The sequence below is a fragment of the Erinaceus europaeus genome, chromosome 11 (assembly GCF_950295315.1).
Source record: "Erinaceus europaeus chromosome 11, mEriEur2.1, whole genome shotgun sequence".
Classification (NCBI taxonomy): domain Eukaryota; kingdom Metazoa; phylum Chordata; class Mammalia; order Eulipotyphla; family Erinaceidae; genus Erinaceus; species Erinaceus europaeus.
The window spans coordinates 28,706,886-28,720,614 of record NC_080172.1 but is presented as its reverse complement, the minus strand read 5'-3'; positions in this window follow the sequence as shown (position 1 = coordinate 28,720,614).

The window sequence follows — 13,729 nt, the reverse complement described above, 5'->3', positions numbered from 1 at the left end:
CATCTGTATCTCTCTATATCTTACCCTCTATAAATATGTTACCACTAGAAATGGTGGAGACATGCATACACCAAACCTTAGTGATAAGCCTGGTCATAAAAATAAATATATAAATTTTAAGAGTTGTTAAGAGTGAAATATTTGGGCTGGGGATAGATGCCTAATGGTCATGTAAATAGATTCTCACACCTGAGGGTCCAAAGTCCCAAATTCAATCCCCTACACTACCAAAAGCCAGAGCTAAGCAGTGCTCTGGTAAAATAAATAAATAAATAATAAATACATGGTATTAAAAAAGAGTTACATATTTTAATTTTGTATTTTATGTGATGTTTTGTCTCTAGGTATTAATATTCTTGAATGGTCTTTTTAAGTGAACGTTTTGTCACAAAATATATAAAAATGAATATATACAAACATAAAAGAATCAGTTTATTTAAAAATAATGTTTTTCATAAATCAAACATTGATTAAATTAGTTTGCATAACAATACTAAATAGGGATGTGTGAAAATAAGTATGAACTATGGAAGAATAGATCAGTTCATTATTTTCTCTAGAGCTTAGATTATTGAATGTTTTGCTGTAAATTTGTGGACACTTATCTATTGTGAACCTCAGGTTTCCCACTCCTCTTTTATCTTTCTCTTATCTGGGTTTTTTCTTCTTCTTCTTCTTCTTCTTCTTCTTCTTCTTCTTCTTCTTCTTCTTCTTCTTCTTCTTCTTCTTCTTCTTCTTCTTGTTATTATTTTATTTAAGAAAGGATTAATTAACAAAACCATAGGGTAGGAGGGGTGCAATCCCACACAATTCCCACCACCCAATCTCCATATCCCACCCCCTCCCCTGATAGCTTTCCCATTCTCTATTCCTCTGGGAGCATGGACCCAGGGTCATTGTGGGTTGCAGAAGGTAGAAGGTCGGGCTTCTGTAATTGCTTCCCCGCTGAACATGGGCATTGACTGGTTGGTCCATACTCCCAGGGCAAACGCTAGAAGAAGAAGTTATTATGAATTGTGCTGCTATGAACATAGGAGTACACACCTCTTTTTGGCTGGGTGCTATGGAGTCCTTGGGGTATAATTCCAGGAGAGGAATTACTGGATCATATGGAAGGTCCATGTCTAGCCTTCTGAGAGTTTTCCAGACTGCTCTCCACAGAGGCTGGAGCAATTTACATTCCCACCAGCAATGTAAAAGGGTTCCTCTGTCCCCATAGCCTCTCCAGCATTTGTTGCTGCTGTCCTTTTTGATGTATACCATTCTTACAGGAGTGAGGTGGTATCTTAGTGTTGTCTTAATTTGCATTTCTCTGACAATCAATGACCTAGAGCAGTTTTTCATATGTTTGTTAGTCTTTTGGATCTCCTCTGAAGTGAATGTTTTGTTCATATCCTCTGCCCATTTCTGGATGGGGTCATTTGCTTTTTTGGTGCTAAGTTTGCTGAGCTCTTTATATATTTTGATGATTAGTTTCTTGTCTGATGTATGGCATGTGAAGATCTTCTCCCATTCTGTGAGGGGTATCTTTGTTTGTTTAATAGTTTCTTTGTATGTGCAGAAGCTTTTCAATTTGATGTAGTCCCATTGGTTTGTTTATGCTTTAATCTTCCTTGCAGTTGAGTTTGATTCATGAAAGATGTCCTTGAGGTGTAGGTGGGAAACTGTTTTACCAATGTTTCCTCTAAGTATTTGATTGTTTCTGGTCCAAAATCAAGGTCTTTGATCCATTTGGAGTTGATTTTTGTTTCTGGTAAGATGAAGTGGTTCAGTTTCATTCTTCTACATGTTTCAACTCAGTTTTCCCAGCACCATTTATTGAAGAGAGCCTCCTTCTTCCATTTAATCCTTTGGGCCCTCTTATCAAAGATTAGATGTCCATAGGTGTGGGAATTTATTTCTGTTCTTTCAATTCTGTTCCCCTGGTCTGTGTGCCTATTTTTGTTCTAGTACCATGCTGTTTTGATGATGATGGCTTTATAATATAGTTTAAGGTCTGGGAGTGTGATGCCTCCATTTCTGTTTCTTTTCCTCAAGATGGTTTTGGCAATTCTAGGTGTTTTCAGGTTCCATATAAATGATTTGTTTGTTCTATTCTCTTAAAGAAGCTTGGTGGAACTTTGATGGGTATTGCATTAAATTTGTATATGGCTCTGGGGAGAATATTCATTTTGATGATATTGATTCTTCCAATCCATGAGCATGGGATATCTTTCCATTTCTTGGTATCAGTTTCTATTTCCTTGAGTAGCAACTCATAGTTTTCAGTATATAAGTCTTTCACTTTTTTGGTCAACTTTATTCCTCGTTATTTGATTGATTTTGCTGAAACAGTAAATGGGAGTGATTTCTGGATGTCTTCTTCTTCAGATTTAGTGTTTGCATAAAGAAATGCCACTGATTTTTGTACATTGATTTTGTAGCCTGATACCTTGTTATATTGCCTAATAACTTCCAGTAGTTTTCTGCTGGATTCTTTAGGTTTTTCTATGTATACGATCCTATCATCTGCAAATAGTGAGAGCTTGACTTCTTCCCTCCCAATCTGTATTCCTTTGATTCCTTTCTCTTGCCTGATTGCTATGGCAAGAACTTCCAGTACTATGTTGAAGAGTAATGGTGACAGTGGACAGCCCTTTTTAGTCCCTGATCTGAGGGGGAATGCTTTCAGCTTCTTTCCATTGAGTATGATGTTGGCTGTAGGTTTGCTATATATAGACTCCACTATCTTGAGGAATTTCCCATCTATTCCCATTTTTTGTAGAGTTTTGAGCATGAATAGTTGTTGGATTTTGTCAAAGGCTTTCTCTGCATCTATTGAGATAATCATGTGGTTTTTGTCTTTGCTTTTCTTGATGTGGTGAATGACATTGTTTGACTTAAGGATGTTGAACCAGCCTTGCATTCCTGGGATGAATCCCACTTGGTCGTTGTTGGCATTCTTTAAAAACCCCTTCTGTTTCATTTGGTTTAATCCCCCATGCATTCTATTTACATAACACTGTATTCTATTTACATAACCTCTGTTAATAAGCACCACCTTCCCTCCAGGGCATTGGTGGTTTAGTGATAGAATTCTCACCTGCTCTGCCCCCTCTCCTTGTCATACCCTGATTTTCACCAGTCACTTTTCTCTCCACCCTCTCTGCATCACATCCTGTTCCCACCCTACTGGGCTAGTATATTTATAAAGACAAGATTGTTTGTAGTTTTTAGTTTAGCCTAGCTTGGTATAGATTGTGCTGCGTCCTGCATGAATAAAGAGATACTGCGCACAACCCAGCCATGAGTCCTGGGTCGCCTGTTACCTGCCAGTGAAGCCAGCCCAGCGAAAACAACAGATCGTGATGAATAATCTTTTTTATATGTTGCTGTATCTGGTTGGCCTAGATCTTGTTTAATATTTTGGCATCTATGTTCATCAGTGATATTGGTCTGTAGTTTTCCTTTTTTGTTGTGTCCCTATCAGCTTTTGGTATCAGGGTGATGTTGGCTTCATAGAAGGTAGAAGGGAGTATTCCTATTTCTTCAATCTTATGGAAAAGCTGAAGAAGTATGGGTACTGTTTCCTGAAGTTTTGTAATATTCATTTGTGAAGCCATCTGGTCCAGGACTTTTGTTGTTGGGGAGATTCTTAATAACGGTTTCAATTTCTTTGTCTGTGATTGGTGCATTTGGATTTTGTAGTTCTTCTTGGTTCAGTTTTGGAAGGGTCTGGGGGTTTTTATACATAATTTTTCTCCCTTTTTTTTTGTTAAATCAGTTGTGAAAGAAATCTTTATTTAATTGAATTTGAAAATGGAGTTTAAATTTAATATGAGAAAATTAATAAAAAAATCTTAGGTATGCCATTATTTATACTCATTCTGAAACATGATGAAATGTGTGGTTTATGAGTTGCCGCTATTCAATCCCCAAATATCTTTGGTATTTTAAAATCCTGATAATAACTGGCAAAAAAATAAAAGAATAAAAAGGAGAAGAAGGAAGAGGAGGAGAAGGAAAGAGTGGTAAAGAACGCTATATGCCTTTTTTTTTTAACCAGACAGACATTTTAATTATATAAAACCAATGTTTCTGTTAAAATCATATTACATTAAAATGAGTTTTACTATAGCACTATTTGAAAAAGAAGCATGATGAGATTTCCTGGAACCTTACCTCTCCAGAGTCCTACCCCAGTAGGGAGACATAGAAACATGCTGGGGGTATGACTGACCTGTCAACACCCATGTTCAGCAGAGAAGCAATTACAAAAGACACACCTCCCACATTTTGCACCTCATAAAGATCTTTGGTCCATACTACTCTGGTGGTGGGAATTGTATAGAATTGTACTATTCTTATACCACAATCATGTCAATCATTATTAAATCACTAATTAAAAAAAGAAATACAATTGTAGGAAACTTGAACTAGGTGTTGTATATTACAGCAATGCAAAGGATTCTGGAAAAGGAAGCAAAAGGGAGGAGTTGGAGAGGGGATTAGGGTCTTTACATGATGGTGGAGAGAATTTCATTTTTGGTGACAATTTATTGCCGACATCTGTCCCAGGAAGAGGAGAAATTGTACCCATGAATCAACAACTGTATTGCAAACTATTAAATTTCTAATAAAATTATTTAAAATAAATACAACCATGGCTAATGAAAAAATGTTTAGAACTTGTCCTGCAGTATATGAAAACTTTCTCTAGGGTAATTTTCAAAGTGAGATAAACCGACTTTTTTTGGTTTAAATAAAAATTATATAAAAACAATCTAATTAATAACTGTCATATTTATAAATATTAATTCCCAAATCTTTGAAAAATCATAATCATTGAGGAAAGAAAGAGTAGAAATCTATATCAAAACTGTAGGTTAGACTCTAAAACATTAGGGAAAGGGCTGAAATTGGCAAATATACAAATACATTCTTGGCAATAGTAACATGATTTTATCATCTACTGTTGATCCTCCAGTGGATAATTAAGCAATGTCCTCTCTTCTCCAGTTTATCCTATGTATATCTAGTAACATCAATAATTAAAATGTCTCACAAATGTCTTCATTTGATATGTTAGTTCCTTTTTCTTTTGCACAGATGAACTAATATATTATCAGTTTGACTTTTGAATCCTCTCCAATAGTAGTAATTCACAATCATTCCATGCTATTTTAAGCTTTGAACTAACTCCATATGCTGTGAAGACTTTGAACATACTGTCTATCTCTTTAATGTTACAAGTCTTGTCACTTTGCCAAATGTCCTTAGATGCTTAGATCTTAATTTGACATATTCTATTCATGAATAATTAGATTAGAAAACATCTTATATTTGGGGTCAGGTGGTGGTACACCCAATTGAATGCACATGTTATAATGCTCAAGGATCATGGTTCAAACCCCGGTTTCCACCTTAAAGAGAGAACCTTCATAAGTCCTGAGGCAATGCAGGAGGTCTCCTTTCTCTCTCTCTCTCTTCCTTCTCTTTTTTTTTTCTTATTTATTTCCTTTTGTTGCCCTTGTTGTTTTATTGTTGGAGAGAGGAGGGGAAGACAGACACTTAAAGTCCTGCTTCATGGCCTGTGAAGATACGCCCCAGCAAGTGGGGAGCCAGGGACTCAAACAGGGATCCTTACTAGTCCTTGCGCTTTGCACCACATGCTCTTAACCCGCTGTGCTACTGCCCAACTCCCTCTTTTCCTTTTTTTTTAACCAGAGCACTGCTGAGCTCTGCCTTAGGTGGTTTTGTGTATTGAATTTGGGACTTCGGAGCCTCATAACTTTTGTTCTATCTACTCCCAGGTCTCTTTTTTCTTTATCTCTTCTTTCAACCTCAATTTCTCTCTGTCTCTATCTTAAATAAATTAATAAACTTTTACATTCTAAATGTGTTTAGTTTTTATGTATTATGAAAGTGTCTTCTAACATTCTATTCAATCATTGGAATTGTGTGTGCTAGTTTAACTTCCTAATATCCAGGATTTAAACAGGTGATTGCAGGGAGTTGGGTGGTAGTGCAGTGGGTTAAGCCAAGTAGCACAAAGCCCAAGGACCAAGTAAGGATCCTTGTTCGAGCCCCCAGCTCCCTACCTATAGGGGATTCACTTCACTTCACAAGTGGTGAAGTAGGTCTGCAGGTGTCTATCTTTCTCTCCTTCTATCTTCCCCTCCTCTCTCCATCTCCATTTTTCTCTGTCCTATCCAATAACGACATCAATAACAACAATAATAATAACTACAACAATAAAACAAGGGCAACAAAAGGGAATAAATATTTTTTTTTAAGAAATAATTGCAAAACTACTTTATCCTGGGGTTGCAGAACATCTACGATTTAGGGAAAGAGAGAGATGAATACAGACACGCAATTCAGAAGATACACCATAAACTGCATTCAGTTTTGATTTATCCTTGATTGGTACCTCATTGATAAATTGAGTCTTATATACACAACAATAAAGTAGTATTCTTGTAACTTCAAAAAAAAGATAGCAATGCCATTTGTAAAAGCTAGGGTTGAAGAACTAGTTCAATAATACAGATGAAGTTTTGTATGAGTAAGATTTCAACTTTGATCACCATTACCATATATACCAGAACTGAGTTATACTCTAATATTTCTTTCACTGTCGCATTAAAAAAAAGGAAAAATAATAATAATTAAGTCTTGAGAAGTTGTTTTTACTACTTTGGAATGTATTGTTTTGCCTAGCATGGGATTAAGGAAATTCTTAATTTTACTAGCTAAAGAAGTGGGCTCCTATCAGTGAATTTTAGTGGCAGCAATAAAGGGAAGAGGAAAGCGTTATGTTGTGCATCGCTTCAACCACATTATGCTACATGACTTCATTCATATCAGAATCTGGTATTTGTTGTAGTATCTTGGAAAACATAATGGAAATTTATTGATATTCAGTGAAATTATTCACTGCAAAATGGTAGATCTAGCATACAGATTACCTCTTGAGCTTTCTCCCCACCCTCACCCCCATTTTGGCTGACATATGGGTCATTAGTGGTGGATTGATGAAACTTTAACTCAAAGTATGGAACTATAGGGATGGTGGCCTTTTTATCTCTCTGGATATTTCAGTGAGCCACCAACATCCTTGAAATACGCACTAGTTCAGAAACGGTAGTGGATAATTTTCTTCAGTGAAACTAACTCATCTTACTGTCTCTTATGTATAAGATTTTCAAAATACTCTTTCACTAAACCTGGAGAGGAATCATCTAGTCATTGAAGATATGTTGACTGAGAAGATCCTTGATCTGGCTCAATCAATGGAACCACAGGCAGGATTCAAAATTCAATAAATCGGGAGTTGGGCTGTAGTGCAGCGGGTTAAGCGCAGGTGGCGCAAAGCACAAGGACCGGCATAAGGGTCCCGGTTCGAACCCCGGCTCCCCACCTGCAGGGGAGTCGCTTCACAGGCGGTGAAGCAGGTCTGCAGGTGTCTATCTTTCTCTCCTCCTCTCTGTCTTCCCCTCCTCTCTCCATTTCTCTCTGTCCCATCCAACAATGACAACAACATTAATAACTACAACAATAAAAAAAACAAGGGCAACAAAAGGGAATAAATAAATAAAATAAATATAAAAAATTTTTTTAAAAAGTTTAAAAAAAAACTGCTAAAAAAATTCAATAAATCAAGTTTTGTTTTTTCATTTGTTTTTTCTCACAACAACATTCAGTGTTAGTATGGAAGTTGATCATTTCTATGGCTCTCAAATGATGTTATAAATACTCAAATTGTCCTAGGCAGAAAAAAATGTTTGCCACCTCTGCTATAAACCCATACAATTATTACAGTGTTTATTTCTAAATTTATCACCCAACATACTGTTTTGGATTGTTTAAGCATAAGATTATTTGAAACTATTGAGAATAAATATCATAAACTTCAATTTTGTTAATCCAATAGTAATTCATCTTGTATTTTATTCTAACTTGCCAAATAATATAAAATCACAAACTATTCTTTTAACTTTGAAGATATGTGTCATATTTAGTAATGAACCAAACAGATCTAACCAAAAATAATATTTTAGAGGATATTTGATCTCTGAGTAGTTGACTTTTGAATTCTGCTGTGTATGTCAGTCATAAAATTAGAACGTATATCCAGTGATCTTAGTTGCTTTAGAATGTAAGGTTAAATATTCCACCCCATTCAGAGAAAATCTCTTTTTCCTTTAGAAATTATCTCCACAAAGGTACCCATATAGTGAAAACTAAAGTTTGTTTGTTTAAACCAGCTGATGTGCACATACTTACAGTTGTTGGTATTTTTTTGTTGTTGTTGTTGTTGTTTTTGTGGGGCTGGGTGGTAGCACAACTGGCTGAGCACACATGTTACAATGCACAGGGACCCAAGTTCAAGCCCCCGGTCCCCACCTGCAGGGGAAAGCTTTGCAGGTGGTGAAGAAGGGCTTCAGGTGTCTGTCTCTCTGTTTCTCTCCCTGTCACTCCCTTCCTCTAGATTTCTGGCTGTCTCTATCCAATAAAAAAAATAAAGATAATATATATTTCTTAGTAGTCTATGTCCTGTGTGTATATATTTTCAATGTATTTTTAAAATATGTGAATTTTATTTATTTATAAAAAGGAAACATTGACAAAACCATAGGATAAGAGGGGTACAACATCACACAATTCCCACCACCAGACCTCTGTACCCCATTCTCTCCCCTGATAGCTTTCCTATTCTTTAACCCTCTGGGAGTTTGGGCCCAAGGTCATTGTGGGATACAGAAGGTTGAAGGTCTGGCTTCTGTAATTGCTTCCCTCTGAACATGGATGTTTACAGGTCAATCCATACTCCCAGCCTGTCTCTCTCTTTCCCTAGTAGGGAAGGGCTCTGGGGAAGCGGAGCTCCACGACACATTGGTGGGGTTGTCAAGGGAAGTCTGGTTGGCATCATGCTACCATCTGGAACCTGGTGGTTCAAAAGAGAGTTAACATACAAAGCCAAACAAATTGTTGACCAAACATGGACCAAAAGGCTGGAGTAATGCAGATGAAGAGTTGGGGGTCCTCCATTTTGTAGATAGCTAGTAGGCATATTTTAGTTAAATTTCAAAGGCCCTGTGGCTATACTAGTTTTTTTTTTTTTTTTTTTTCCCCTGAAATCTGTTATGCCAGTGGATCTGAGTTATTGTCCGGGGGAAATTATGTCATGGCTGGGAAAAGGACCAGAAAGCTGGATCAGGGAAGAGAGTAGCTCCTTAATATGGGAAAGGTGTATAAATATTGTTGACTCTAAACACCATTGATTTGATGTGATCTGGGGCCCATAATTAGCTTAGGAGCCTGTGTGACATCTGCATCCCTCTATATCTGAGCTCACATTCTGTGGTCATTAAGTAGGAACATTCCATGCTGCCCCAATATCAACGCATCTTCCTCAGGTGTAGCATAGAGTATGCGGTCCATTCTCCCTTCGGAGGATGGAACATTCTCTACCATTCTTGATCCAAGTTGAAGACAAGGTCCTATGGGGGCAGACAAAGGCATCTATTTTGTTATTCCTGATAGAAATGACTGGCAACAATGGAGAGAGGGATTTATTCAAGGTCTAGGCCCATCAAGTCTGTTTGGGAATCTCAGGACTACCCGAATAGAGCCCCAGCTGATAGAATGGCCTATTAGTGACTAAAGAGTCATTGTTAAAGTCTCTCACTTTTGCAGTACTTGTTTAGCTTTGGAGTGAGTGAGAGAACTATAATAGGAAGTAGGTGAGGAAGGTATCTAAGTCTAAGTAGACACTATTTCATTATGAACTTGATACTGACTCACTACAGACTACTGTGTATTTTTGCTTTCAGGTATTGCCCTATTTTATGGATACATGTGAACATATGCTCTATCTTATGGGACGTGGTCTATGTGTAGATTTTGGGACTTTGTTTGGAAGTGAACCTCCTGGAATTGAATTAGAGAATACCATGAAAGGAAAGGTCTCATCCAAGTAATGAGGGTGAAGGGATGACATTCTATGTCTTGACTTCTCTGGAGACAGTCTGAAGTGAAGCATGCTGAGATGGTACTCGTTGCATTGATTAGTTTGGCATTGGCAAATGCAATATCATTTGGTATGACTTGAAAGAAGCATTCAGGAAAATGAGCCCTACCCCAGAGTTTCCAGGATTGGGGGAAATTCAGGCTCTATACAGGAAGGGTGAGGTTCCTGCTGTCTTAGGATTTAAGAAGACAATAGATAGTTATTGCTATAATAACATTGTTTGGCAATTGGGTTAACTCTGAAAAATCCCTTTGTTAGTATTTGCTTGATCATACACACCATCACCATATTTTATGTCCTTTGACATTATCTTTATATAGCTATGCCACTGGTTCCTTCTGTTCTACCTGGACTTAGAATTTATAAGAATCAACACATCAAAGACACAGCCCATGTATTAAAAAGACTCAGTCTGTGCTTTAAAATGTTTGAGACATACAATCAATTTTCCCCTTTATATCACTTAAATTGTGACTTATATGACTACAAATTAATAGGAGTGTACATAAACACCAATCCCACTACAAAAAGACTGTGTCCCATCCCATCACTCCTTCTCTTCCCAGACCCCGCCCCATGAAGCTGAATATCCACCCTCACCCTCAACCCAGGGTTTTTACTTTGGTGCCCTACTACAAATTTAGTCAGATCCTACTTTGACTTTCCCTTTCTGTTATTTATTCTCAACTTCTGTTGATGATTGGGATCATCCCATACTCATCTTTATCCTTCTGACTTAGCTCACTTAACATAATTCTTTCTAGCTCCATCCAAGATGGGTCAGAGAAAGAGGGTTCATTGTTCTTAATAGCTATGTAGTATTTCATTGTGTATATATACCACAGCTTTCTCAGCCACTCATCTGTCGTTGGGTGCTTCCAGGTTTTAGCTATTATGGATTGTGCTGCTATGAACATAGGTGTACATATATCTTTTGGGTTGGGTGTTATGGAGTCCTTGGGTATATCCCCAGGATAGGAATTACTGGGTCATGTGGAAGGTCCATGACTAGCCTTGTGAGAGTTCTCCAGACTGCTCTCCAATGAGGCTTGACCAATTTATATTCCCAAGAGCAGTGCAGAAGGTTTCCTCTGTCCCCACAGCCTCTCCAGCATTTGTTGCTGCTATCCTTTTTGATGTTTGTGATTCTCACAGGAATGAGGTGGTATCTCAGTGTTGTCTTTATTTGAATTTCTCTGACAATAAGCATCCTGGAGCAGTTTTTTTTCATGTTTATTAGCATTTTTGAACTCCTCTTAAGTGACTGTTTTGTTAATATCCTCTGCCCATTTTTGGATGGGGTGCTAAGTTTGCTGAACTCTTTGTATATTTTGGTGATTAGATGTATGGCATGTGAAGACCTCCCATTCTTTGAGGGTTCTCTTTGTTTGTGTGATAGTTTCTTTGGCTGTGCAGAAGCTTTTCAATTTGATGTAGTCCCATTGGTTTCTTTCGGCTTTAGTCTTCCTTGCAATTGGGTTTGTTTCATCAAAGATGTCCTTGAGGTTTAGGTGGGAAAGTGTTCCACCAAAGTTTTCCTCTAAGTATTTGATAGTTTCTGGTCTAACATCCATGTCCTTGATCCATTTGGAGTAGATTTTTGTTTCTGGTGAGATAAAGTGGTACAGTTCCATTCTTCTACATGGTTCGATCCAGTTTTCCTAGCATCATTTATTTAAGAGAGCCTCCTTGCTCCATTTAATACTTTGGGCCCTCTTATCAAAGATTAGTTGTCCATCAGTGTGGGGGTTTAGTTCTGGGCTTTCAATTCTGTTCCACTGGTCTGTGTGCCTATTTTTGTTTAAGTACCAGGCTGTTTTGATGATGATGGCCTTATGATTTGAGATCTGGGAGTGTGATGCCTCTATTTCTGTTTCTTTTCCTCAAGATTGTTATGGCAATTCTAGGTGTTTTCTGGTTCCAATCTGTAGTTTTTGTTCTATTCACTTAAATAATCTTGGTGGAACTTTAATGGGTATTACGTTAAATGTGTGTATAGCTCTGGGGAGAATATTCATTTTGACGGTATTTATTCTTTAAATTCATGAGCATGGGATGTATTTCCATTTCTTGGTATCATTTACTATTTCCTTGAATAGTGACTCATAGTTTTCAGTATACAAGTCTTTCACTTCTTTGGTCAGCTTTACTCCTAGGTATTTAATTGATTTTGCTGCAACAGTGAATGGGAGTGATTTCTGGATGTCTTATACTTCATATTTAGTGTTTGCATAAAGAAATGTCACTGATTTTTGTACATTGATTTTTGTAGTCTGACACCTTGCAATATTGCCTAATAAATTCCAGTAGTTTTCTGCTGGATTCTTTAGGTTTTTCTATGTATACTATCATATCATCTGCAAATAGTGAGAGCTTGACTTCTTCCCTTCCAATCTGTATTCCTTTGATTTCTTTCTCTTGCTTGATTGCTATGGCAAGAACTTCCAATACTATGTTGAAGAGTCTTTTTTAGTGAGTCTAGCTTGGGATTTGTCAATCTTGTTTAATTTTTCAAAGAACCTTCATTGACTTTAGCTTCATTTTTAGCTTCATTGACTTTTTGTATAGTTCTCTTATTTTCGATGCTTATTTCTGCTCTAATTTTAGTGATTTCTGTTCCTCTGGTTGATTTAGGGTTCCTTTGTTCCTCTTCCTATAAGTCTGTAAGGTGTGCACTAAGGTTGTTGAGCTGTTTCTTGTTCTTTAATATGTGACTATATGGATATGAGTTTCCCTCTCAATACTGCTTTAGCTGTGTCCCAAATATTTTGATAGCTTGTGTCTTCATTTACGTTTGTTTCCAGTAAGTTTGAATTTCTTGCTTTGGTGTCTCTCTGACCTAATGGTTCTTAAGCAGTATGTTATTTAGTTTCCAAATTCTGTGACTTTTAGTATTTTTCTGATTGTTGTTAAATGTTATCTTTACTGTGGTCTTAGAAGGTACATGGGATGATTTCAATGCTTTTGAATTTGTTGATGCTAACATGTGGTCTATGCTTGAGTATGTGTTGTGTAGATTTGAAAAGAATGTTTATTCCAGTTTTTTGGGGTGAAGAATTCTGAAAATGTCCAGGAGGTCTAGTCTGCCCATCTCTTCATTTAATTTTCTTGTTTCTTTGTTGATTCTTTCCTTTGTTGATCTAAGTGTGAGAGTAGGCTGATAAAGTCTCCCACTATTATTGTATTACTATTGATGTACATTTTTAGTTCTTTCAGTAGGTGTTTGATGTATCTAGATGGTTCCTCATAGGGTGCATAGATATTAATAGTTGTTAAGTCTTCTTGGTTGATTGATCCTTTAATTATCATGTAATGGCCTTGCCTATCTTTTATTACTTTATTTAATTTAAAATCTATTGTGTCAGAGATGAGAATGTATATTACTAGCTTTTTTCTGGTCTATTAGCCTGTATGATAGTTTTCCATCCTTTCACATAAAGGCTGTGTTTATCTTGTTGGGTCAGATGGGATTCTTGCAAGCAGCATATGGTTGGGTTGTTTTCTGATCCATTCTCCCACTCTGTACCTTTTAATGGGTGAGATTAAGCCATTGACATTTATTGATATTAAGGATTTAAGGTATTTTAGTGCCATTATTCAACATTTTTTTTATTTGCTCTGATATATGGAAAGTATTATGGTGATGTTCTTGTTTTTAAGAGGTCTTTTAGAAACTTTTTCAAAGCAGGCTTGGTAATAGTTGCCTCCTTCAAC